This window comes from Gorilla gorilla, chromosome 6, assembly GCF_029281585.2.
Source record: "Gorilla gorilla gorilla isolate KB3781 chromosome 6, NHGRI_mGorGor1-v2.1_pri, whole genome shotgun sequence".
Lineage (NCBI taxonomy): Eukaryota > Metazoa > Chordata > Mammalia > Primates > Hominidae > Gorilla > Gorilla gorilla.
In genome coordinates this window covers 76,036,567-76,059,952 of record NC_073230.2, presented here as the reverse complement: position 1 = coordinate 76,059,952, position 23,386 = coordinate 76,036,567, and the positions used below count along the sequence as shown (strand labels likewise).

The following is a 23,386-nucleotide window of genomic DNA, read 5'->3' as shown; positions in this document are numbered from 1 at the left end:
TAATCACAATGCTTCTTACTCCATTGGAATTAATCCAGAATCCTTTCCATGGCCTAGAAGGTGCTCCATCCTCATCTGAGTATTACTTGCTCCTCCAGGCTCCACTATGATCCAGCCACCCTGACCATCTTTATGGTGCTTAAACACCGTGCCAAGTCCGTTCACATCTCAGGTCTCTGCACTTGATGTCCTACCCATCACAAACCACTCTTGCCCAGATCTTCTTTGAGCTGCCTCACCTCAAATGTCACCTCCTCAGAGAGGTCTTCACTGCCCACCCCAATAGGTCAGTACCCATCCCAATGCTCAAACATTCTAACTCCCATAGCTCTATTTATTTTCATCAAATTACTTATCACCATCTGAAAAAATATAATTTGTGGCATGTATATAGTCTGCTTCCCCACCAGCATACCACCACTAGAAGAGAAGCTCCCTGAGAACAGAGACTGTCTTACTCATTCTCTCCTAAGTTCCCAGCACCTAGATCTGTGCCTGGCACTTAGCAGGGGCTCAAAAAATATCTGTTATCTAAACTGTTATTGCCGCTAGTCTCACTCCCTCCAACTCACTGGTATCCTCACTACCACTAGTGATCTTTCAAAAATACAAATGGGGCCAAATACGGTGGCTCACGCCTGTAATCACAGCACCTTGGGAGACTGAAGTGAAAGGATCACGTGAACCCAGGAGGCTGCAGTGAGCCATGATCACACCACTGCACCCCAGCCTGGGATAGAGGGAGACCCCGTCTCAAAAAAAAAAAAAATTGTACTGTATGGTGGTGCACACCTATAGACCCTACTACTTGAGTGGCTGAGGCAAGAGGATCACTGAACCCAGGAGTCTGAGGTTACAATGAGCTATGATCGCACCACTGCATTCAAGCCTGGGCAACAGAACAAGACTCTGTCTCAAAAACTAGAAAAAGTGGGCTAGTAACAGTGACTCATGCCTGTAATCCCAACACTCTGGGAGGCCGAGGTGGATGGATCACCTGACATGAGGAGTTCAAGACCAGCCTGGCCAGCATGGTAAATCCTCATCTCTACCAAAAATACAAAAATTAGCTAGGTGTGGTGGCGCATGCCTGTAATCCCAGATACTCAGGAGGCTGAGACAGGAGAATCACTTGAACTCGGGAGGAAGAGTTTACAGTAAGCTGAGATCCTGTCACTGCACTCCAGCCTGGGAGCCTGGGTGACACAGCGAGACTCCATCTCGAGAGAAAAAATAAAATATAAATGAATCATTGAATCATGTCACTCTCCTGCTTAAAGTATTTCCATGACTCCCCACTGGCTTTAAGATACAAATGCAAATTATGTGGCAAGATCACTACAGTTCTTATCGCACCTTCCCACACTCTCCCAGTAGTAGACTGTGAGCTCTAAGTGGCAAGGACCAACTCCTATTTATCTTTTTATCTCAAGTGGTCAGCACAGTGCCAGGAACACTGTTGGTGTTCCATAAATTGAGAATGAAATCAATCAACATTAGTACAACAACTAGCACAATGCACAAATCTAATGCAGTAACTTAGTAAGTACCCAATTTAAAAGCAATGAAGCAAGATTTTGCACAACTCTTTCCTTTCTTTTTTTTCCCCCACCGAGGCACAGTCTTGCTCTGTTGCCCAGGCTGGAGTACAGTGGCATGATCTCCACTCACTGAAACCTCCACCTCCTGGATTCAAGCAATTCTCCTGCCTCAGCCTCCCGAGTAGCTGGGATTATAGGCAAGCACCACCACATCTGGTTAATTTTTGTATTTTTAGTACAGATGGGGTTTCACCATGCTGGCAAGGCTGGTCTCGAACTCCCGACCTCGTGATCCACCTGCCTCAGCCTCCCAAAGTGCTGGGATTACAGGTGTGAGCCACCACACCTGGCCTCTTTCTTTTCTTTGGAAGTTACTTGGGTGGGGGCTATGTTTATAACTCTGAATCTGACTTTGGATTTTGTCACCAAGATTTTACCTGGCAGGCAGTCACTCACTACTTTCCATAAGAATGGAGGGGCCGGGCGCGGTGGCTCACACCTGTAATTCCAGCACTTGGGGAGGCCCAGGCGGGTGGATCACGAGGTCAGGAGATCGAGACCATCCTGGCTAACACAGTGAAACATCGTCTCTACTAAAAATATAAAAAATTAGCTGGGCGTGGTGGCGGGCGCCTGTAGTCCCAGCTACTGTGGAGGCTGAGCCAGGAGAATGGCGTGAACCCGGGAGGCAGAGGCTGCAGTGAGCCGAGATCGCGCCATGCACTCCAGCCTGGGCGACAGAACGAGACTCTGTCTCAAACAAAAAAAAAAAAAAAGAATGGAGGGAGGAGGCAGGGAGAGAAGTCATGCAAATCTATCATGCTGTTTCACACTGATCGACTTGTAAAAGGGTTAGGAAAGGAGACCTAACATGCAGCCTAAAATGCAACTTAGGGATTCTCCATAGATTCCAAGTGTCTACATTCTCCTTGTCATCTATTAGCAAAGAGAACACAATGCTGGCTGTTTTGCTGTATAAAATAATCTAAGAGATTCAGGAAATTTCTTCAGAATGGTCTCACCAATAGAATGGGAATTGCTACTTTTGGAAGAATTTCCATTAGCCCTTTGAAATCCTTCAACATTCATTAAGGCCAAAGAGTTCTCACCTAATTTAATCTGATGGGTATGTGAACAGAGTCTTTCTAGGGAATACAGACTCCCAAATTGTTCAGCTGGGAAGTAAGGAGGGAAGTTATTACTCAAAATCAAAGGGAAATGAAAAGAGGCCAACCTAGAATGTCATTATTCTTTCTTGGGTTGGGGAAATGGGTTCCAGAGTCACTCTGTGACCTTTATTACATGACCTTCTTATTAGCATCTAAAAGCTACCAGTGTTGAATGCAGCCAGCCAGGTTCTCTTCTAATGTAATAAAATCTGCTTCCGCAAAGCTTATGTGGAGCCATCTCCAGACTCCAGAAATAATAGGCTATAAATTACTGGATCTCCCGTTTGATATAATGAAGTATAAGCACAGTCCTGAATGACCCCTCTACATACTACTCTGAGTGGCTTGAAGTGAATTTGACACAAGAACTGGAGTGAGCACAAAGCAGAGCTAGATCCAGGATTAATGCACTTGAGCCCACTCCTCACTACTCAACTATAAACCCAGTTCCAGAACCCAAGAAGTGGGTGGGAAACAAGGCTCCTGGCTTTTTCCCTAGTGTCTACATATCTTTCACATTTCTTATCTCCTTGCAAAGAAACTAAACAGGTTCAACTAGAATAATTAAATGATTAAACCTTATACAGAGAATCTCCAGAGATTCACAAAACTTCACTCAAGATTGTTACACAGACAACCCTGACGATGACTTGATGCACCAGTGATCTACAATATTTGGGATCATTCCAAATTCCCATCAAGGATCCGCCTGTATCAACATGGGAGTCAAGGACCAACCATTCAAATGGGCCCTGCTGCCAAGCCTTTTTTATAATGCCATCTCTTCATATTGTTCCATTTAACAAAACTGCTGCCCATCATCTAACCTTAAGTCCCTTTGCCAATCAATGGTACAGAGCCAGAGTATGCTCCTCCCTAGAAGGAAATCAACAGGATGACCTGCTAAACAGCATTCAGAAAATGCTGAGACCCATGAATTACAATAGGAAAGAAAAGACAGAGAATTAGTCAGCCAGGTACATGCTGTGCCAAAAATGCACTACAACCCCCACCCAATTCTGCCTAATCCTAGCTGGGATGATAGCAACCTGATGGACAGGCCTATAAGATCTCAAACTAAAACAGGAACTTCTGAACTGGGTTCTTTAGAACCCAGGAAGCAGCAGTAAATCATTAAAGAACAGATAAGATCTTGATGAGGTGAGGGAGGGTTTCAGATAAATGGAATGCTGGTAGAACACAGGGCCCAAAGGAGCAAAAGTTAACTAAGCCCAGGTAGAACCTTGTTTACTGAAGTATTAGGCAACTAATACTCTACAAGGTAACTTGTTTATTAGAGTATTAGAATAGGGGCAACTATTCTAACCGGAGAAATTGGCTCCAGTGAGGGTGGGTTGGCAATCCAAGGTACGACATGCATAGGGCTGGCAAAATTCAGGGTGACTGGAGCAAAAGCTTCAGAACTAGAAAGACCGCATCTGGGGTAGAGCACAAAACTCTCAGGAGATGAGTCTTTGTAAGAGTGAGGCAGAACTACTTGGCACTTTTAGGAGATCTGCTGATGCCCAGCAAGAGCATACTGGCTGTAAGAAGGGATGCAGACGAGGAGGTTCACAAAAGTGATTCAGTCCAAGAGCCCAAACTGTGTTCTCTACTAAAAGGAATCAAGGCCCCCTAGAGAAATGGCTGACTCCACGCATAGTGCAGTATACAGATCCTGGAACATCTTTTTTGTCAGAAAGCAAGGAAGCCATCAAAGTCCAACAGGATCATATCAAGAAGACATGAGAGTCAACTTGAAGGGATAATTATTAACCTAGATGAGACAATGTAAGCAGTAAGCATCCAAAACAATTAATAAATAATGACTGCAATGGCCTGAAATACATCAAATGCAAACAATAATCTATGAGTTCATGACGATATTTAGAAAAAAAAACTATTGGTCACTAAAGTGTATAAGTTACTAGGTCACTGACTCATTATTTTGAAAAGTGACTTAAAATGGGAGGTGGGGTGGAGAATTAGGTATTTATCCAGTTTTTCCTGTACAAACATAAACGTTTAGGGAGACTGAAACAGATGAAACAAGTCTGGCAAAATGGAGACAACTGCTTAATCTGGGGGTTGGGTACATGGAGGTTCATTTATTTCTTTTGGGTATAGTCGAACCCCCTCCAAAAAAAGCACAAGACAGAATGTGAGCTAAGCAGCTTAGGGTTTAGGCAAGGTTTCTGCCTACAAGAGACACTAGGATATGAGGGGTAGTTTTAGCCCTGATGGGCTGAGCCAACTGCAGGTATATAGGGAGGTACTAAATTGCAGTGGTATCACGTTGCCCAGCAGTTCATCTAGAATTCTACATCCTAGGTCTGCTTGGTAGCAGGTTTCCTAGGGGGTGGATCTGAGGCGATCTATCTATAGAACTTCCTGTGCAGTCATAATTGGCTCGGAAACTACAAAAGGGCTTGCTCTTGAAAATGGAGCCTGTCTTTGTCTATTTCATGCTACTATAAAAGAATGCCACACACTGCATAACTTGGAAGGGAAGGGAGGGGAGGGGAGAGGAGGGGAGGGGAAGGGAGGGGAGGGAAGGGGAGGGGAGGGAAGGGAGGAGGTAAAGGGAGGGAGGGAGGGGAAGGGAGGGAGGGAGGGAGGGAGGGAAAGGGAAGGGAAAAAGGAAAAGGGAAGGGGATGGGAAGGGGAAGGGAAAAAGAAGGGAGGGGCAAAAGGAAGGGGAAGGGAAGGAGAACAGGAAGGGAAGGGAAAAAAGGGAAGAGAAGGGAAGGGGAAAGGAAGGGAAGGGGAAGAAAAAGGGAAGGGAAAGAAAAGGGAAAGGGAAGGGAAGAGGAAGGGAAGGGGAAGGGGAAGAGAAGGGGAAGGGAAGAAAAGGGAAGGGAAGGGGAATGGAAGAGAAAAAATGTATTTCTTACAGTTCTGGAGGCTAGGAAGTCCAAGTTTGAGGGGCCTGCATCTGGTGAGGGTCTTTTTGCTGCATCTTCCCATGGCAGAAGGCAGAAGGACAAGAGAGTGCGAGAAAGCAAGAGGGCAAGAGGGGCTGAACTCTCTTTTACAATAAGCCCACTCTTGTGTTACTAATCTATTACCACAATAACAACTTTAATTCATTCATGAGGGCTGTCTTATTAGGCCCCACATCTCAACTGTTGCATTGAGGATTGAGTTTCCAGCACATAAACTTTGGGGGACACATTTAAACCATAGCAGAGCCTTTATGTAAATTCAACCAAAAGGAGATTGGAAAATCAAAGACATGAGAAAGACAGCAAGGGTGAGCAGAGAAGTATGTGCAGGTTAAGGGAAAAAGTCACAATGAATCCTCTAGTGCAGACTACTTTATCAAAAGCACCTAAAAAAGATCTCATTAACTCCCCAAACTCACCTCCACCCACATCTAAAAAGCCACACACAGCACCACCAAAGGCAGCACAATGAGAAATGCATTCTCCTCAACAGATGAGCTGTGAGTATCCAGACAGACACCCGACCTCAACAGCTCCAGAACAGCCCCAAGACAGCTCCTCCCTAACCACCACTCAAGTAACCAGCTGAAAAAGTATTCAGAAAACCTGCATCCTGACACATCACTACCAAACAACTTAAACAGCAAAGAACAACCCATTTAAACAGCAATGCCAGCTGCCAGGAAAAGTAGGGAAAATAAGTAGAGGAAAAGCAGACTCCTTGAGGTCCGCCAAGACCCAGTCTCTCAGCATCAGCATTTTCAAATGTAGAATCCATACACCCCTGGGGCCTGCGGAGCTCCACGAGGGATGTTGTCCTCAAAGATAAATGAGCAGGCAAGCTGGCCAGAAAACCACTCAGGGTATTACTCTTTAAAATGTCTTTATAGACTCAAACAGGAATGAGACTACAGGATATGTGTATTCCCAACAGATTCTGAGAATGATGTCACTATCCCTTTCAAGATGTGTTTAACACTTTGCGGTCACTTGTAGTCCTGCCACTGAGTGACAGTGCTTTCTAATTTGAACTCATTCCAGCTCACGCTGACCCTAGCTCCCTGGAACTGGTTACCATTAGCCAAGACTATCATCCATCCTTCCAAAGAGTCCTAAAAACAGCTCTTCACCTACTCATCCAAGACAAGTGAAAATGTGTGCCAAAGAAATGGGGAAAAAAGATTCAGAGAGAGAATACAATTAACATACTACCAAGAGAGCAAAAAGTGAAGGGAGAGGAAAAACTAGGAAAATCATGTGTGGGCTCACACCTATTTCCAAAGCTGGGCTAATCCTTTTGCTTATGTCTAAATGAGGCACCAACTTTAAACTGCTACTAGAAAAAAAAAAAAAAGAGAGAAAGAGAGAAAGAAAGAAGCAGGCCTAGGCCGGGCCCAATGGCTCATGCCTGTAATCCCAGCACTTCGGGAGGCCAAGGCGGGTGGATCACCTAAGGTCAGCCTGGCCAACATGGTGAAACATCATCTCTACTAAAAATTTTTTAAAAATAGCCAGACATGGTGGTGCATGCCTGTAATCTCAGCTACTTGGGAAGTTGAGGTAGAATTGCTTGAACCCGGTAGGCGGAGGTTACAGTGAGCCGAGGTAGTGCCACTGCACTCCAGCCTGGGCAACAAGAGTGAAACTCCATTTCAAAAAAAAAAAAGTAGGCCCAAATCTTAAAGTAAAACTTATTGTCTAACAAGAGTTGGTGAGAATTCCATTCCCTGGTTACTTACCCCATAGGCTGAAGAGCTGCCTCTGCCTCTAAGGATCAGGGCATTCTGTGTTTGATGGCAGAACCTATGTTTGAATGCAGCACAATCCCTGACAAGTGAGAAGAACATCAGGGTGAGTTATCCTGACCTTAAGATTGCTTCTCTAGCTCTTTCATTTAAAAAAAAATATAAGAACCAAGAAGGAGATCCCCTCTTGCCACCTCAGTTCTTTGAACTCAGCTACTCAAGGTCCATTTTGTCAAGATCAAGGGCTCCCATGAGTGACTGTGAGGCAGATATGATCACTCAGAGGGCAAAAGGTAACCTTATAAAACCTGAAGACGTGAAAGGAGAACGTAGCTGCTGCTCAGAAACTCCACTAGCCCATCCTGAAAAGAAATCATCTACAAACAGTAATTCCCAGTTTCCAATTCTAGGCCTTATAGTTTTGTTGAGTGTCCCTAAACTTTTGTTTTTTTGTTTTTTTGTTTTGTTTTGTTTGTTTTTGGAGACAGAGTTTTGCTCTATCCCCCAGGCTAGAGTGTAGTGATGCAATCTCGGCTCACTGCAACCTCCACCTCCTGGGTTCAAGTGATTCTCATGCCTCAGCCTCCCAAGTAGTTGGGATTACAGGTACACACCACCACACCCAGATGATTTTTGCATTTTTAGTAGAGATGGGGTTTCTACATGTTGGCCAGACTGGTCTTGAACTCCTGACCTCAGGTGATCCACCTGACTCAGCCTCCCAAAGGGATTACAGGCATGAGCCACCACATCTGGCTTTCTGCTCTTTCTTATTTTGCCCACCTAATGTAAGAAAACTAAGCTAAAATAAATTTTGTAACCAAACCAAAAGGAAGCTCTCTAGGAGGTATGGCTACTATACTCAGAGACCTGAACTATCCTTGACCTAAAAATGGCTATCTGGAAGTCAGCATCCTCAGAGTATATTTCAGATGCAAACTAGAACACATCAGTGTAAACTAAGAAAGTCCAGAGCCTTTGCTTGAGTAAACCTAGATGCAGCAAACCCATGGGCTTCATGCATGATTGGTATTGTAAGACAAGCCACAGGGAGAATTAAATATGACACCTTCGGCTGGGCGCAGTGGCTCATGCCTGTAATCCCACCACTGTGGGAGGCCAAGGCGGGCAGATCACCTTAGGTCAGGAGTTCGAGACCAGCACGGCCAACATGGTGAAACCCTGTCTCTACTAAAAATGCAAAAATTAGCCTGGCGTGGTGGTGGGCGCCTATGATCCCAGCTACTTGGCAGGCTGAGGCAGGAGAATCGTTGAAGTTCAAGTGAATCAGGAGAATCACTTGAACTCAGGAGGCAGAGGTTCCAGTGAACCAAGATCACACTACTGCACTCCAGCCTGGGTGACAACAAAACTCCGTCTCAAAAAAATATATATATATATATGTGTGTGTGTGTGTGTGTGTGTGTGTATATGTGTGCATATATATATGTGTGTGTATATACATATATACACACACGCACATATATACACACACATATATATACACACACACATATATACACATATATATATATATAACACCTTCTTGACCTATGATCAAAGTTCCTTTTCAACTCAATTTGGGGCACCATATATCACAAACCAGATGGCAAGAAATTAGATAAATTTTAGTTGTTTTCATGCCATCGCAATCACATCTTGATCAGTTCACAAACATGTTTCAGCAAATGCTGGAGGAGTTTTTCTCTCTTTAGGAGTCCTCTCTCACTTTACCCTGCTTAATAAAAGACCTCACACACTTACAAACATGATAGAGACAGGCCAGCTTCAGGACATGCTGCATGGGGAGAACTGACTGTCCCAAAAAGAGAGGGCTCTACACCCCTCTGAACTCCACAATAGACCAGCTACACACAAATGCCTGAAGTAAGGCAGTCCCCTCAGGAAAATGAACAGTTGGCGAGATCAAGACTTCTGGCCCAAAGGGCCTGCAGCTGGTCTGACCATTCATCAAAAAATCTGAATTTAAATGGAGATATATTGGACTGTCACATGCAATAAAAGAACTGAAGCAGCAAATGATCTTGATTTGGGTTTCCTTCCACCCTACACGGCTCCAGCAGAGGAGTGAGCGTGCCTGCGGTGCTCCTGACACATCTAGGGTAGTTCCTATTCACAGTGGTCAACCTTTGGGATTTTCCACACATCGCAGGGTCATTGTCGATGCCCCTGGGTAAAGTGTAGTAGCCTCAACCTCCTGGGCTCAGGCAATCTTCCTACCTCAGCCTCCTAAATAGCTGAGACTACAGGTACATGCCACCACACCTGGCTAATTGCTAAATTTTTTTGCAGAGATGGGGTCTCACTCTGTTGCCCAGGCTGGTCTCAAACTCCTGGCCTAAAGCCATCTTCCTGCCTCAGCCTCTCAAAGTGCTGGAATTCCAGGCATGAGCCATTGTGCCCGGTCAAGTTTAGCCGATTCTTTTACCATGCTCAATTTCCAAAAAACACAGGATGGCAGAGGTGGGGCCTCTCATGCAGATCCTCCTTCTCAGGCGTCATCTCCTAGTGACATCCTCCTTCTCAGGTGTCATGAATCTTAGTAACATTATGGTGGCATCGCTAACGATAAACAATTTTCACCACCTGATCTATTTTATTACATCACTTGGAAACATAATGACTTAAAGAGTGGGAAAGATTATTTAGTTTATGGATCACTGGCTGATTTACAGTCAGATATAAGGAGTGATAAAATATCAAAAAATGCTGATGAGAAGAAACTTAACATTTTGACTTTGTTCAATACATTAAGTTCTTAGAGACGTAAAATAGGATAAGTAGTTCAAAAACTAAGTACACAAATTCTGCAAATAACATACAATTAGTGACCTAAGTTTGTAGTTGCCAACTGAGTAGCACCTAGAAGCTGGTCTCTGAAGACTCAGTGAGTGCCATGCACCCCGCTTCAAATCCATAGGGAGGGCAGGACTCCTAACCCAGGAGACTTGGCTTCTGTGCACTAAAACTCAAAGGGTCTGTTTCAGGAGAAGATGAGGGCCCCAGGGTCATGGGAACATGGATCCCCACTGCAGCCTTCCTTGCTCGGGACAGCTTGCGGCCCTTCCAGATGTGGTGCCTGCAGTCCCTCCTGCGCCCTTAAGTGTCACAATGCATACCACATGGCCAAAAGCCACAGACATTTCTGCCAGCTTAGAGAACAGTTTATTGCCATGGATTCACTCTGTGAGTATTTGTTGAGCACGTGCTTGAGAAGTAAACAGGACAGGCATGATCTGCGCTGTCAGCGCTACTGTACTGCAGTGGGAGGAAAAAGTCAGCCAGCAGCGCTTTGTGAAAAATGAAAGGAGGATGAGTCAGTGAGCCTCACAGCTGAGGTGAGACGGTGCTCAGTGAAGACCTCTCCAACATGGTGACATTTAAACTGTGACACAAATAGAAATGAGAGGCACAGAAAGCCCTCAAGTAAGAGCATTCCACAAACACCAGGCCTCAGCCCGACAGTGCCAGGAGGCTGTGACCTGAGAGGAAGAAAGGCACACAAATGACCATGGTGGCTGGCACAGAGCAAGTGATCCACAGAGGGGATGCAGGAAAGCAGAGAAATGGCAGGAAGCAGCTCCCCCACGCCCCTGCAGAACCCATCAGGGGCTGTGAGGTTTACTCCAAGTATAGTGAAAGCCACTACAGATGACAGTCCAGAGAATGACAGGCTCCACCTGCTACTTTCAATGAACTGACCTGGCTGCGCTGTGGCATGACTCCCACTGAGCGCTGGAGGGCAGTGAAGGAGGATGGGGTAGGATCTGAGCTTTCTGTTCAGGGTGGAGTCAGGAGGCCTTGCTAGGCTGGATGTGGGAAGGCAGGAAATCACACCTCAGTGTAACTCCTGGGCATCTGGCTTGGGCAGCTGGTAGACCCTGAAAGGAGCTCCTGAAAAGGGGAATGGAGACTCTGCCTGGGACACATGAGGTCTGAGGAGGAATCAAACAGGTAGGCAAATACAAAGGTCTAGTACGAGGGGCATCTTCAGGGCCAGAAATGAGTCTCAATGACACAGACAATATAATATTTTTAAGAAGTGGGCAGGGTGGGATTGTCTGTAAAGAAGACACAGTAAGAAAAAAGAAAGAGGGCTCAGGGTGAAGCTGCTGGCTCGCACTCCCCAGTGTAGAGAGGATAAGGGCAGGGGCCTCAAGAGACTGAAAATGAGACAGGGAGGAGCCAAGCAAGAGCCCACAAGGTTTGAAAATTTCCATAAAAATAGTTTTTAAAAGAGTATTGGGGAGCAGGTGACAACAACCTAGAATTCTGCTGAGAAGCAGAATAAAAGTGGGGCAGACAGTGACTTTGGGAGGCAAAAGATGTTGTAGGAAATATCAAAACTAAGTATTTGAGGTGTTGATGAAGTGTCTAAGGAGCAAGATAGAAAAGAGAGCTTCGCTGAGGCTTCATCTTCAAATGCAGTGGTGGCTGCTGTCAAAGCTCTCTCTGTTGCCGCAGAGCGGCACCCAGGCACAAGTACAGCCCAATAAAAAGGATTCCCAACAGTCTCACTCTTCGTGCATAAAACCCTTGACTGTACAGAAAAATGTACTCAGTAAAAAGCATATGGGTTTCCATTACCTGACTCTCTCTCCTGTTATGACTAAAACTTTAATAATGAGTGCACATTAAAAACAGTAAGACGGCCGGGCATGGCAGCTCACGACTATAATCCCAGCACTTCGGTGGGTCGAGGCAGGCGGATCACCTGAGATCAGGAGTTTGAGACTAGCCTGACCAACACGGTGAAACCCCATCTCTACTAAAAATACAAAAATTAGGCAGGCCTGGTGGCAGCTGCCTGTAATCCCAGCTACTTGGGAGGCTGAGCCAGCGAGAATTGCTCGAACCCGGGAGAAAGAAGTTGCAGTGAGCTGAGATGATGCCAGTGCACTCCAGTGTGGGTGACAGAGCAAGACTCCATCTCAAAAAAAAAAAAAAAAAAAAAAAAAAAAAACAGCAGGTGCCATTTGCTATGGGGAGACTAGGGATATGATCTTGCTGCAATCCTTCCATTTTAGTAAATCTAAATAGTGTGATTCCATTCTGTTTTGTCCCCACTCCACTCCAGAGCCAAAACTAGTAAGAAAATCAATTCTATTTCTATTTCTTTCAAAACACATCTAACAATAAGAGATGATATGCACAGCTCCATACTATAAAAGAAAAACTTATGTCCTGGGTATCACAGACATTTCATGAATGCTTGTTCAGGTGACTGGTGTAGACTTCAATAATAACCCGTTCAATGCATTATGCCAGATAAATCTTGCATCTCAAAAGTAGGACAAACATTGTTCTTTTAGTTCTGTCTACCCATAAATGCAATATTTACATGTATTTATAATGGGTTAATAAAAAGAAAATGAGTTTACTGTTCTAGAGAGTATTAGAATTTTGAAAACATGAATTCTCCTGTCCTAGCACATAATTGTTAGAGGCATATTATTTAATACGGAAGGCATCATTAAAAAATGTTAAGCATTAGGTAATTATTGCACATAATCTTCTAATCTGACTTAAGACTGAATGCCTACCTCCTGAAGCTGGTTTGTCAAGCTGTAAATCTTCATGTGTTGAATTCATAAGTTCATGTCTGAAAGGTAAGAATAAATACTTAATATTCACTAGGCAATATTCAGCAAAGTAATATCCACTAGTACATATTTCACATTTAATCACCAAGGGTGGTTTTGAAAAGACAAGGCAGGCTGGGCACGGTGGCTTACGCCTGAAATCCCAACACTTTGGAAGGCAGAGGCAGGCAGATCACGAGGTCAGCAGTTTGAGACAAGCCTGGCCAACATGGTGGCACCCCATCTGTACTAAAATCACAAAACTCAGCCGGGCATGGTGGTAGGTGCCTGTAATCCCAGCTACTCAGGAGGCTGAGACAGGATAATTGCCCGAACCCAAGAGGTGGAAGTTGCAGTGAGTCGAAATCATGCCACTGCACTCCAGCCTGGGTAATAGAAAGAGACTCCATCTTGGAAAAAAAAAAAATTAAGAAAAGACAATCTGGATGATTGAGCACAACTAAATCTTCACTTGAGGTTTCTACAGAGTAACGAAACAAAATAATATTGTAAATTGTCTCATAAGCTGCTTCATGGAGCATGTGTTCTCACAAGTAAAGTGGTAACTCTGCAACCCACAGGTCTTTGAAGCATACTACAAAAATCTTAAATGGGATCCTTTAATATCACATTGCATTCAAGACTATCTTCCCCTACACAACTAGAAAAACAATCATATATTCCCACATATGCCACAAAAATCTCAGGCCTAAAAACAAGACACGGATACTATTTTCTTTAGCAAAAGTAGCAGAAAACTGTGAAAGAAAATGTCAGTTGCATGCTAGTCAGGTGCGGGCAGTGTTCATGTTTCAAAAGCTAACACTGGCATGACTGACTCAATGTTGGACCCAGATATATTAAAAAGTGGAAGATAAAAATACTTAAAATAGGCCGGGTGCAGTGGCTCACATCTGTAATCCCAGCACATTGGGAGGCTGAGATAGGTGGATCACCTGAGGTCAGGAGTTTGAGACCTGACCAACATGGAGAAACCCTGTCTCTAGTAAAAATACAAAATTACCTGGGCTTGGTGGGACATGCCTGTAATCCCAGCTACTCAGGAGGCTGAGGCAGAATCACTTGAACCTGGGAGGCAGAGGTTGCAGTGAGCCGAGATCACACCATTGCACTTTAGCCTGGGCAACCAGAGAGAAACTCCATCAAAAGAAAAAAAAACCCATAATATAAGTCAAACTTAAGTAAATATAACCGTAGTGGTAAATATTTGTCAACAATAAAAAAGATGTATTACTCACAAGAGAGATAAGAGTCAAATAAGAATCCAGGAGTCTTACTTTTTAATCACAAAACAAATCCTTTCCATTGCAAGTAACATCCTCTCAAAGCCAGGAATTCTGTAAGTGGATAGCCTTCCTAAAAAAAATTTCTGGTGGGGCAAAGTGGCTCATGCCTGTAATCCCAGCAATTTGGGAGGCCAAGGCGGGTGGATGATGAAGTCAGGATTACCAGACAAGCCTGGCTAACATAGTGAAACCCTGTCTTGGCCAGGCACGGTGGCTCACACCTGTAATCCCAGCACTTTGGGAGGCTGAGGCAGGTGGATCATGAGGTCAAGAGATCGAGACCATCCTGGCTAACACGGTGAAACCCCATGTCTACTAAAAGTACAAAAAATTAGCCGGGCGTGGTGGCGGGCGCCTATCGTCCCAGCTACTTGGGAGGCTGAGGCAGGAGAATGGCGTGAACCTGGGAAGCCGAGCTTGCAGTGAGCCGAGATCATGCCACTGCACTCCAGCCTGGGCGACAGAGCGAGACTCCATCTCAAAAAAAAAACCCAAAAAAACAAAAAAAAAGAAACCCCATCTCTACTAAAAATACAAAAAAATTAACCAGGCATGGTGACTTGCGCCTGTAGTCCCAGCTACTCAGGAGACTGAGGCAAGTGAATCACTTGAATCCAAGAGGCGGAGGTTGCGGTGAGCCGAGATTGCTCCACTGCACTCCAGTCTGGGCACAGAGCAAGACTGTGTCTCAAAAACAAAAACAAAAACAACAACAACAAAAATTCCTGGCCTGGCGTAGTGGTTCATGCCTGTAATCCCAGCACTCTGGGAGGCTGAAGCAGGAGGATCACCTGAGTTCAGCAGTTCCAGACCAGCCTGGCCAACATGGTGAAACCCCATCTCTATTAAAAATACAAAATTAGCCTGGTGTAGTGGCGGGCGCCTGTAATCCCAGGTACTCAGGAGACTGAGGCAAGAGAATCGCTTGAACCCAGAAGGCAGAGGCTGCAGTAAGCTGAGATCACAGCATTGTACTGCAGCCTAGATCATGCCATTGCACTCCAGCCTGGGCGACAAGAGTAAAAACTCTGTCACAAAAAAAAAAAAAAAAAAAAAAATTCCTGTGGGGAAGGCCTTCTACATAAAGATCTTCAGCTTGAGACTGGAAAAAAGGGGTGGACCTTTGGCTTTTACAGCTTGAGCTATAAAGACAAAAAGAAAAAAGCGTATCATTTAAACACAATATGTAGAAAAGAATAATTATTGAATCTGTATTGCTCTTTAATTTTTATAATTTGATCTTTACTTCTGTTACTGTAATTGAGTCCAAAGAAAAATATTATGAGTAAAATAAAAACACCACCAAAAATGCTAATGTTCTGTTCATCAAAGTCTGCAGTGAAATATCCCATTACAGGTAAGTGCAGTGACTCACACCTGTAATCCCAGCACTTTGGGAGGCCAAGAAAGGTGAATCAACTGAGGTCAGGAGTTCGAGACCAGCCTAGCAAACATGGTGAATCCACGTCTCTACTAAAAATAAAAACGTAGCCAGGCAAGGTGGCAGGCACCTGTAATCCCAGCTACTCGGGAGGCTGAGGCAGGAGAACTACTTGAACCCAGGAGGCAGAGGCTGCAGTGAGCTGAGATCACAGCATTGTACTCCAGCCTAGGCAACAAGAGCAAAACTCAATCTCAAAAAAAAAACAAACAAACAAAAAACAGTAAGAGAACTGTGGAGCTGATGGAGCTGAGTCCTACTCATTGTATTTACTTTCCTAAAATAAAACAACATTATAAAAAAAATATGACCAGGCGTAGTGGCTCATGCCTGTAATCCCAACACTTTGGGAGGCCAAGGTGGGAGGCTCACCTGAGGTCAGGAGTTTGAGACCAGCCTGGCCAACATGGTGAAACCCCAACTCTACTACAAATGCAAAAATTACGCAGACCTTTTGGCAGGTGCCTGTGATGCCAGCTACTTGGGAGGCTGAGCCAGGGAGAATTGCCTGAACCTGGGAGATGGATGTTGCAGTGAGCTGAGATCACGCCACTGCACTCCAGTGTGGGTGACAGAGCAAGACTCCATCTCAAAAAAAAAAAGAAAAGAAAAGAACAGCTAGCAGGTGCCATTTGCTATGGGGAGACTAGGGATATGATCTTGCTGCAATCCTTCCATTTTAGTAAATCTTAACAGTGTGATTCCATTCTATTTTGTCCCCATTTCACTCCAGAGGCAAAACAAGTAAGAAAACCAATTCTATTTCTATTTCTTTCGAAACACATCTAAACAATTAAGAGATGATATGCATGGCTCTATACTCTAAAAGGAAACATTCTTGTGTCCTGGGTATCATGGACATTTCATGAATGTTTGTTCAGGTGACTGGTGTAGACTTCAGTAATAACCTGTTCAATGCATTATGCCACATAAATCTTGCATCTCAAAAGTAGGCCAAATTTTGTTCTTTTAGTTCTGTCTACCCATAAATGCAACATTTGCATGTATTTATAATGGGTTAAAAAAAGAAAATGAGTTCACTGTTTTAGAGAGTATTAGAATTTCGACAAATGAGGCCGGGCGGGGTAGCTCTGGCCTGTAATCCCAGTACTTTGGGAGGCCGAGATGGGTGGATCATCTTAGGTTGGGAGTATGAGACTAGCCTGACAAACATGGAGAAACCCCAACTCTATTAAAAATATCCGGGTGTGGCAGCGCATGCCTGTAATCTCAGCTACTCAGTAAGCTGAGGCAGGAGAACTGCTTGAACCCAGGAGGCAGAGGTTGCATGAGCCTAGATTGTGCCATTGCACTCTAGCCTGGGCAACAAGAGCAAAACTCCGTCTCAAAAAGAAAAAAAAAAATTAAAAAAAAAAAAAAGAATTTTGACAACATGAATTCTCCTGTCCTGGAACATAATTAATAGTTACAAGCATATTATTTCATGTGGAAGGTACCATTTAAAAAAAACAATGTCAAGCATTAAATAATTATTGCACATAATCTTTTTTTTTTTTTTTTTTTGAGATGGAGTCTCACTCTGTCACCCAGGCTGGAGTGCAGTGGCGGGATCTCGGCTCACTGCAAGCTCCACCTCCCAGGCTCATGCCATTCTCCTGCCTTAGCCTCCCGAGTAGCTGGGACTACAGGCGCCCACTACGATACCCGTCTAAGTTTCTGTACTTTTAGTAGAGATGGGGTTTCCTCCTGTTAGTCAGGATTGTCTCGATCTCCCGACCTCATGATCCACCCACCTCGGCCTCCCAGAGTGCTGGGATCACAGGTGTGAGCCACCACGGCCAGCCTGCACATAATCTTCTAATCTGACTCAAGACTGAAGACCTACCTCCTGAAGCTGGTTTATCAAGCTGTAAATCTTCATGTCTTAAATTCATAACTTCATGTCTGAAAGGTGAGAATACTTAATATTCACTAGGCAATATTCAGCAAAGTAACATCCACTAGTACATATTTAACACTGAATCACCAAGGATGGTTTTGAAAAGACAAAACAGGCTGGGCACGATCGCTCACACCTGTAATCCCAGCACTTTGGGAGGCCGAGACTGGCAGATCACAAGGTCAGGAGTTCTAGACCAGCCTGGCCAACATGGTGAAACACTGTCTCTACTAAAAATACAAAAATTAGCTGTGCGTGGTGGCAGGTGCCTGTAATCCCAACTACTCGGGAGGCTGAAGCAAGAGAATTGCTTGAACTCAGGAGGTGGAAGCTACAGTGAGCCAAGGTCATGCCACTGCACTTCAACCTGGGTGACAGAGCAAGAGTCCATCTCAGGGAAAAAAAAAAATTAAGAAAAGACAATCTGGATGCTTGAGTGCAACTAAACCTTCATTTGAAGTTTCTACAGAGTAACAAAACAAAATAATAATTGTAAAATGTCTCATAAGGTGCTTCATGGAGCATGTGTCCTCACAAGTGACCTACTTTACAACCTACAGGTCTTTGAAGCATATTACAAAAATCTTAAATGGGATCCTTTAATATCACATTGCATTCAAGACTATCTTCTTCTACAAATCTAGAAGAACAATCATATATTCCCATATATGGTATAAAAATCTCAGGTCTAAAAGCAAGACATGGATACTATTATTTTTAGCAAAAGTAGCAGAAAATTGTGAAAGAAAATGTCAGTTGCATGCTAGTCAGGTGTGGGCAGTGTTCATGTTTCAAAAGCTAACACTGGCATGACTGACTCAATGTTGGACCCAGACAAATTAAAAAATGGTAGATAAAAATACATATAATACGCCGGGCGCGGTGGCTCAAGTCTGTAATCCCAGCACTTTGGGAGTCCGAGCCAGGTGGATCACAAGCTCAGGAGTTCAAGACCAGCCTAGCCAATAATGGTAAAACCCCGTCTCTGCTAAAAACACAAAAATCAGCTGGGCATGTTGGTAGGCACCTGTACTCCCAGCTACTCGGGAGGCTGAGGCAGGAGAATTGCTTAAAGCTGGGAGGTAGAGGTTGCAGTGAGCCAAGACTGAGCCACTGCCCTCCATCCTGGGCTACAGAGCAAGACTCCATCTCAAAACAACAACAACAAAAAAACATAAAATAACTCAAACAATTAAATATAACCCTAGTGGTGAATGAATATTTGTCAACAATAACAAAGATATATTACTAAGAACAGAGATAGGAGTCCAACAAGAACCCAAGAGTCTTACTTTTTAATCACAAAATGAATCCTTTCCTTTGCAAGGAATTCCATAAGTAGATAGCCTTCTTAAAAAAGATTCCTGGTGGGGCGAGGTGGTTCACGCCTGTAATCCCAGCATTTTGGGAGGCTGAAGCAGGAGGATCACCTGAGGTCAGGAGTTTGAGACCCGCCTGGCCAACATGGTGAAACCCTAACTCTACTAAAAATACAAAAATTAGGCGGGCATGGTGGTGGGTGCCTATAATCACAGCTACTCAGGAGGCTGAGCTAGGAGAATTGCTTGAACCTGGGAGGCAGATGTTGCAGTGAGCCGAGATCATACCATTGTACTCCACCATGGGCAATAAGAGCAAAACTCTAGCTCAAAAAAAAAAAAAAAAAAAAAAAGAGAAATATCCCATTGCTTTAAGGCAATGTAGACCCAGCCAGAATTTCTACAAAAATCTGAACCACATTATAAAGCCAAAAAAAATCACCATCTAATTTTATTTAATACATATAGTACTAAATGGAAGAGGTAATATTTTCAAAACATAAACATTAGTGTAACCTTATTGGACTTTTACAAATAATTTTTTACATAACAGAAGCAGAAGATTCTTGTGAACTGCAACATTTCAGCAAGCATTTATTTACTCAAGATTAAAATAATAAAACAGCTATAAAAAGTCAAGAGCTGGCCAGGCGTGGTGGCTCACGCCTGTAACCCCAGCACTTTGTGAGGCTGAGGAAGGTTGATCACCTGAGGTCAGGAGTTCCAGATCAGCATGGCCAACATGGTGAAACCCCGTATCTACTAAAAATACAAAAATTAGCAGGGCGAGGTGGCACTCGCCTGTAGTTCCAGCTACTGGGGAGGCTGAGGCGAGAGGATCGCTTGAACCTGAGAGGTGGAGGTTGCAGTGAGCTGAGATGGTGCCACTGCACTCCAGCCTGGGTGACAGAGCAAGACTCTCTCTCAAAGAAAAAAAAAGTCAAGAGCATGGGAAGTATTAAAATCAAACATAATCAATGGTCTCCCATCAGAACAGCTCCATTTTTTTTGCTATCATTGTATTAATGTCTACTTGCTAAACACTGATATTTGTACTAAAGTTTCAAGTGTACCATATAACACATTAGTGCTGACTTAGGTTTAATATCCTTTGCTGTACACTAAACTTCAGTATTATATATCACAACAAAACCATCTTTCCCTAAGGTAATTACCATTAATATTGCATTAAAATTATGAAATGTGAAGATCGTTTTTATAATTTCACAACAGCTGAACATTATTGTCTTTAAACAAAATAATCTAATAAACCAGCATCACAATAAAAGCCCCACAACATAATCTGTTTCACCTTATAAAAAGCACTGACATTTATAAAATGGTCATAGTCAATTTATAAAACTGTAATAGCAAATTATTTTTATTCAGAATAGTACTAACAATATAATAAAAACATAGGCCAGGTGTGGTGGCTCACGCCTGTAATCTCAGCACTTTGGGAGGCAGGTGGATCACTTGAGGTCAGGAGTTCGAGACCAGCGTGGCCTACAAGACAAAAAACTCTGTCCCTACTAAAAATACAAAAATTAGCTGGGCATGGTGGTGCACGCCTGTAATCCCAGCTACTTTGGAGGCTGAAGCAGCAAAATTTCTTGAACCCGGGAGGCAGAGGTTGCAGTGAGCCGAGATACTACCACTGCACTCCAGCCTGGGTAACAGAGCAAGATTCTGTCTCAATCAATCAACCAATAAAAACATAAGAAGGAAACATTTACTATGTATTTATATGCCTGGTATTATGTGAAGCACTTTACTACCTTATCAAATCTTCGGGATAGATATTCATTTCTCATGAACACAAAAGAGGATATTAAGGCTCAGAAAGGAGAAGAGATGTGGCCAGGCTGTGTCCCCAGAGCCTAAGACGTTACCACTAGGTTACAGTGCTTCCAAATAGCACATCTTATGAGGTTTTTGCTTTAAAACGAATCAATAAAAAACAAAGGCAAAAAAGGCGTACACTATTAAAACGTGGAAGAAACACTAAAAGAACCTTAAGCTCATAAACTAAAAATATTATGGAAAACTTATTTAATTCATTAGTAAATTTACTCTAATTCTAGACTTTCATTGAGGGATAGGTTATATTACTCATGATGAAGAAAAAATGTTCAAGTATATTAACATAAACACCATCGATATGGTTTATCACGTTTAAATATTCACTTAAATCACTTCAGTTAAAATTCTGCATGTCATACAATTCTACAGCTTGCTCGTAGATTGCAAAATAAATAGTCATCCAAATAAAAACGGCAAAACACATGATGTTTTTCACTGGTTGTTGCTATTTTTAGGTGAGCATTTACTATATACCATCAGAGAGATGATAATAACAAATTGCTAATTTCTTTCATCATTATATAAAGGTGGCTTTAGGATAGAATAGGATAAGTGAAAAGAAGAATTTGAAATCTAACGCCAACTCAGAGATGCATCAAGACAAAGGCAGAAACAATAGGGGCATCTTGGTGAATACCGAATTTTTTCTTCAGATAGAATTTTGCTCTTGTTGCCCAGGCTAGAGTCCAGTGGTGCCATCTTGCCTCACTGCAACCTCCGCCTCCCGGGTTCAAGCAATGCTCCTGCCTCAGCCTCCCAAGTAGCTGGGACTAAAGGCATGCGCCACCACGCCCAGATAATTTTGCATTTTTAGTAGGTCAGGCTAGTCTCAAACTCCCATCTCAGGTGATCTGCCTGCCTCGGCCTCCCAAAGTGCTGGGATTACAGGTGTGAGCCACTGCGCCCAGCCGAATAACGAATTTAACATAGCAGATTGAGAGAAACAATTAGTTTAAAAAAATATTATTTGGCCAGGCACGGTGGCTCACGCCTATAATCCCAGCACTTTGGGAGGCAGAGGTGGGTGGATCACAATGTCTAGAGTTCAAGACCAGCCTGGCCAAGATCGTGAAACCTTGGCTCACCTAAAAATACAAAAATTAGTGGGGCATGGTTGCAGGCGCCTGTAATCCCACCTGCTCGGTAGGCTGAGGCAGAGAATTGCTTGAACCTGGCAGACGGAGGTTGCAGTGAACTGAGATCATGCCACTGCACTCCAGCCACGGTGACAGGGCGAGACTCCATCTCAAAAAAAAAAATATATGTATATATACGTGTATATATACACGCATATATATACGTGTATATATACACGCATATATATACGTGTATATATACACGCATATATATACGTGTATATATATACGCATATATATTTTTTTTTTCAGTCAAATCCCTAAGATCTAGGGCTTTGCAATAAATATATAAAGAAATCCCAAATATCCACACTGAAAGTATAAAAGAAATGTTAATTGATAATTAGAGAACTACAACTTTTCCTTAGCTTTCTAGTAATCTAGAAACAAAGAAAGTTTCTAATATTTAGACGGACACTACAAAGTACCTTACAAGGAAAGACGTGTAAGGATGGCATGACTCACCAGCAGCCCTGGGCTTGTCCACAGTACCCCCATGATGAAACAGCAACTCCATTGTGTAAATGCTCATGAACAAACTATTACAGGACTTTTCCAGTTTAGACACACCATATTTTCTTTCAGACAATTCTTCAACTTGTTTACGCAGATCAGTGATACGACTATTCCATTTTTCTGAAAACTGACCAGAAGTTGATTCTCAATAATACATCCCTATACCACAGCAGCAATAACATATAATGACTTATTTCCTGTATTTTACATCCTAACAGACCATATCATTTTACTGCTTTCAAAAAAATTTTTCCCCTTTTTGGTGGTTCTTAGAATTAGTTTAATGGGAGACTATAAGAGAAGCTTTAAAGTTTTCTTTTCAGCCTTTTAATTTATGAAAAGCAGGAGGGCAGAAAAGATCAATCAAATTAAACATGACAACAGGGAGGCCACAATGAGGAGGTCTCCAGGGGTCTTTTAGCAAACTTCCTAAAACATGTCTCAGCTGTATGGAAGTAAGATTTTACAGTGGTGGTGGTGCAGGCCTGTAATCCTAGCATTTCGGGAGCAGAGGCTGGGCAGACCGCTTTGAGCTAAGGGCAATACAGTGGAAAACCCCCTCCCCTCCCCCACCCCCCAGTCCCACCCCCGTCTCTACCAAAAATACAAAACTTAGCCAGGCTTAGTGGCAGGCGCCCGTAGTCTCAGCTACTCGGGAGGCTAAGGCAGGAGAATTCCTTGAACCCAGGAGGTGGATGTTGGAGTGGGCTGAGACTGCGCCACTGCCAGCCTGGATGACAGAACAAGACTCTGTCTCAAAAAAGAAAAAACAAAAACACAAGGTTAAGAGAGACCCCAGACCTTACAGATACAAGTTTAACAGGGACCCCAAAGCAAAAAATCCCAACCCTTTTTCTCCCAATCATTGAAACACCAGGAGGGTGTAATAGTTTTGCAGCCT

The 23,386-nt window shown here is 43.4% G+C and overlaps 1 long non-coding RNA gene across 1 annotated transcript in view; it reads right to left on the bottom strand.

Annotated features, from left to right (window-relative positions):
* The window catches only part of LOC109027685 (uncharacterized), a 33,787-nt gene extending 11,172 nt beyond the window's left edge, over positions 1–22,615 (bottom strand). Inside the window, exons 1-3 of the long non-coding RNA XR_004071011.2 lie at positions 22,435–22,615; positions 12,965–13,023; positions 7,395–7,482 (exon numbers count right to left, since the gene is read on the bottom strand). This is a non-coding gene — a long non-coding RNA (uncharacterized lncRNA). The remainder of the gene's footprint in view (positions 1–7,394; positions 7,483–12,964; positions 13,024–22,434) is intronic.
* Positions 22,616–23,386: the final 771 nt, after the last annotated feature.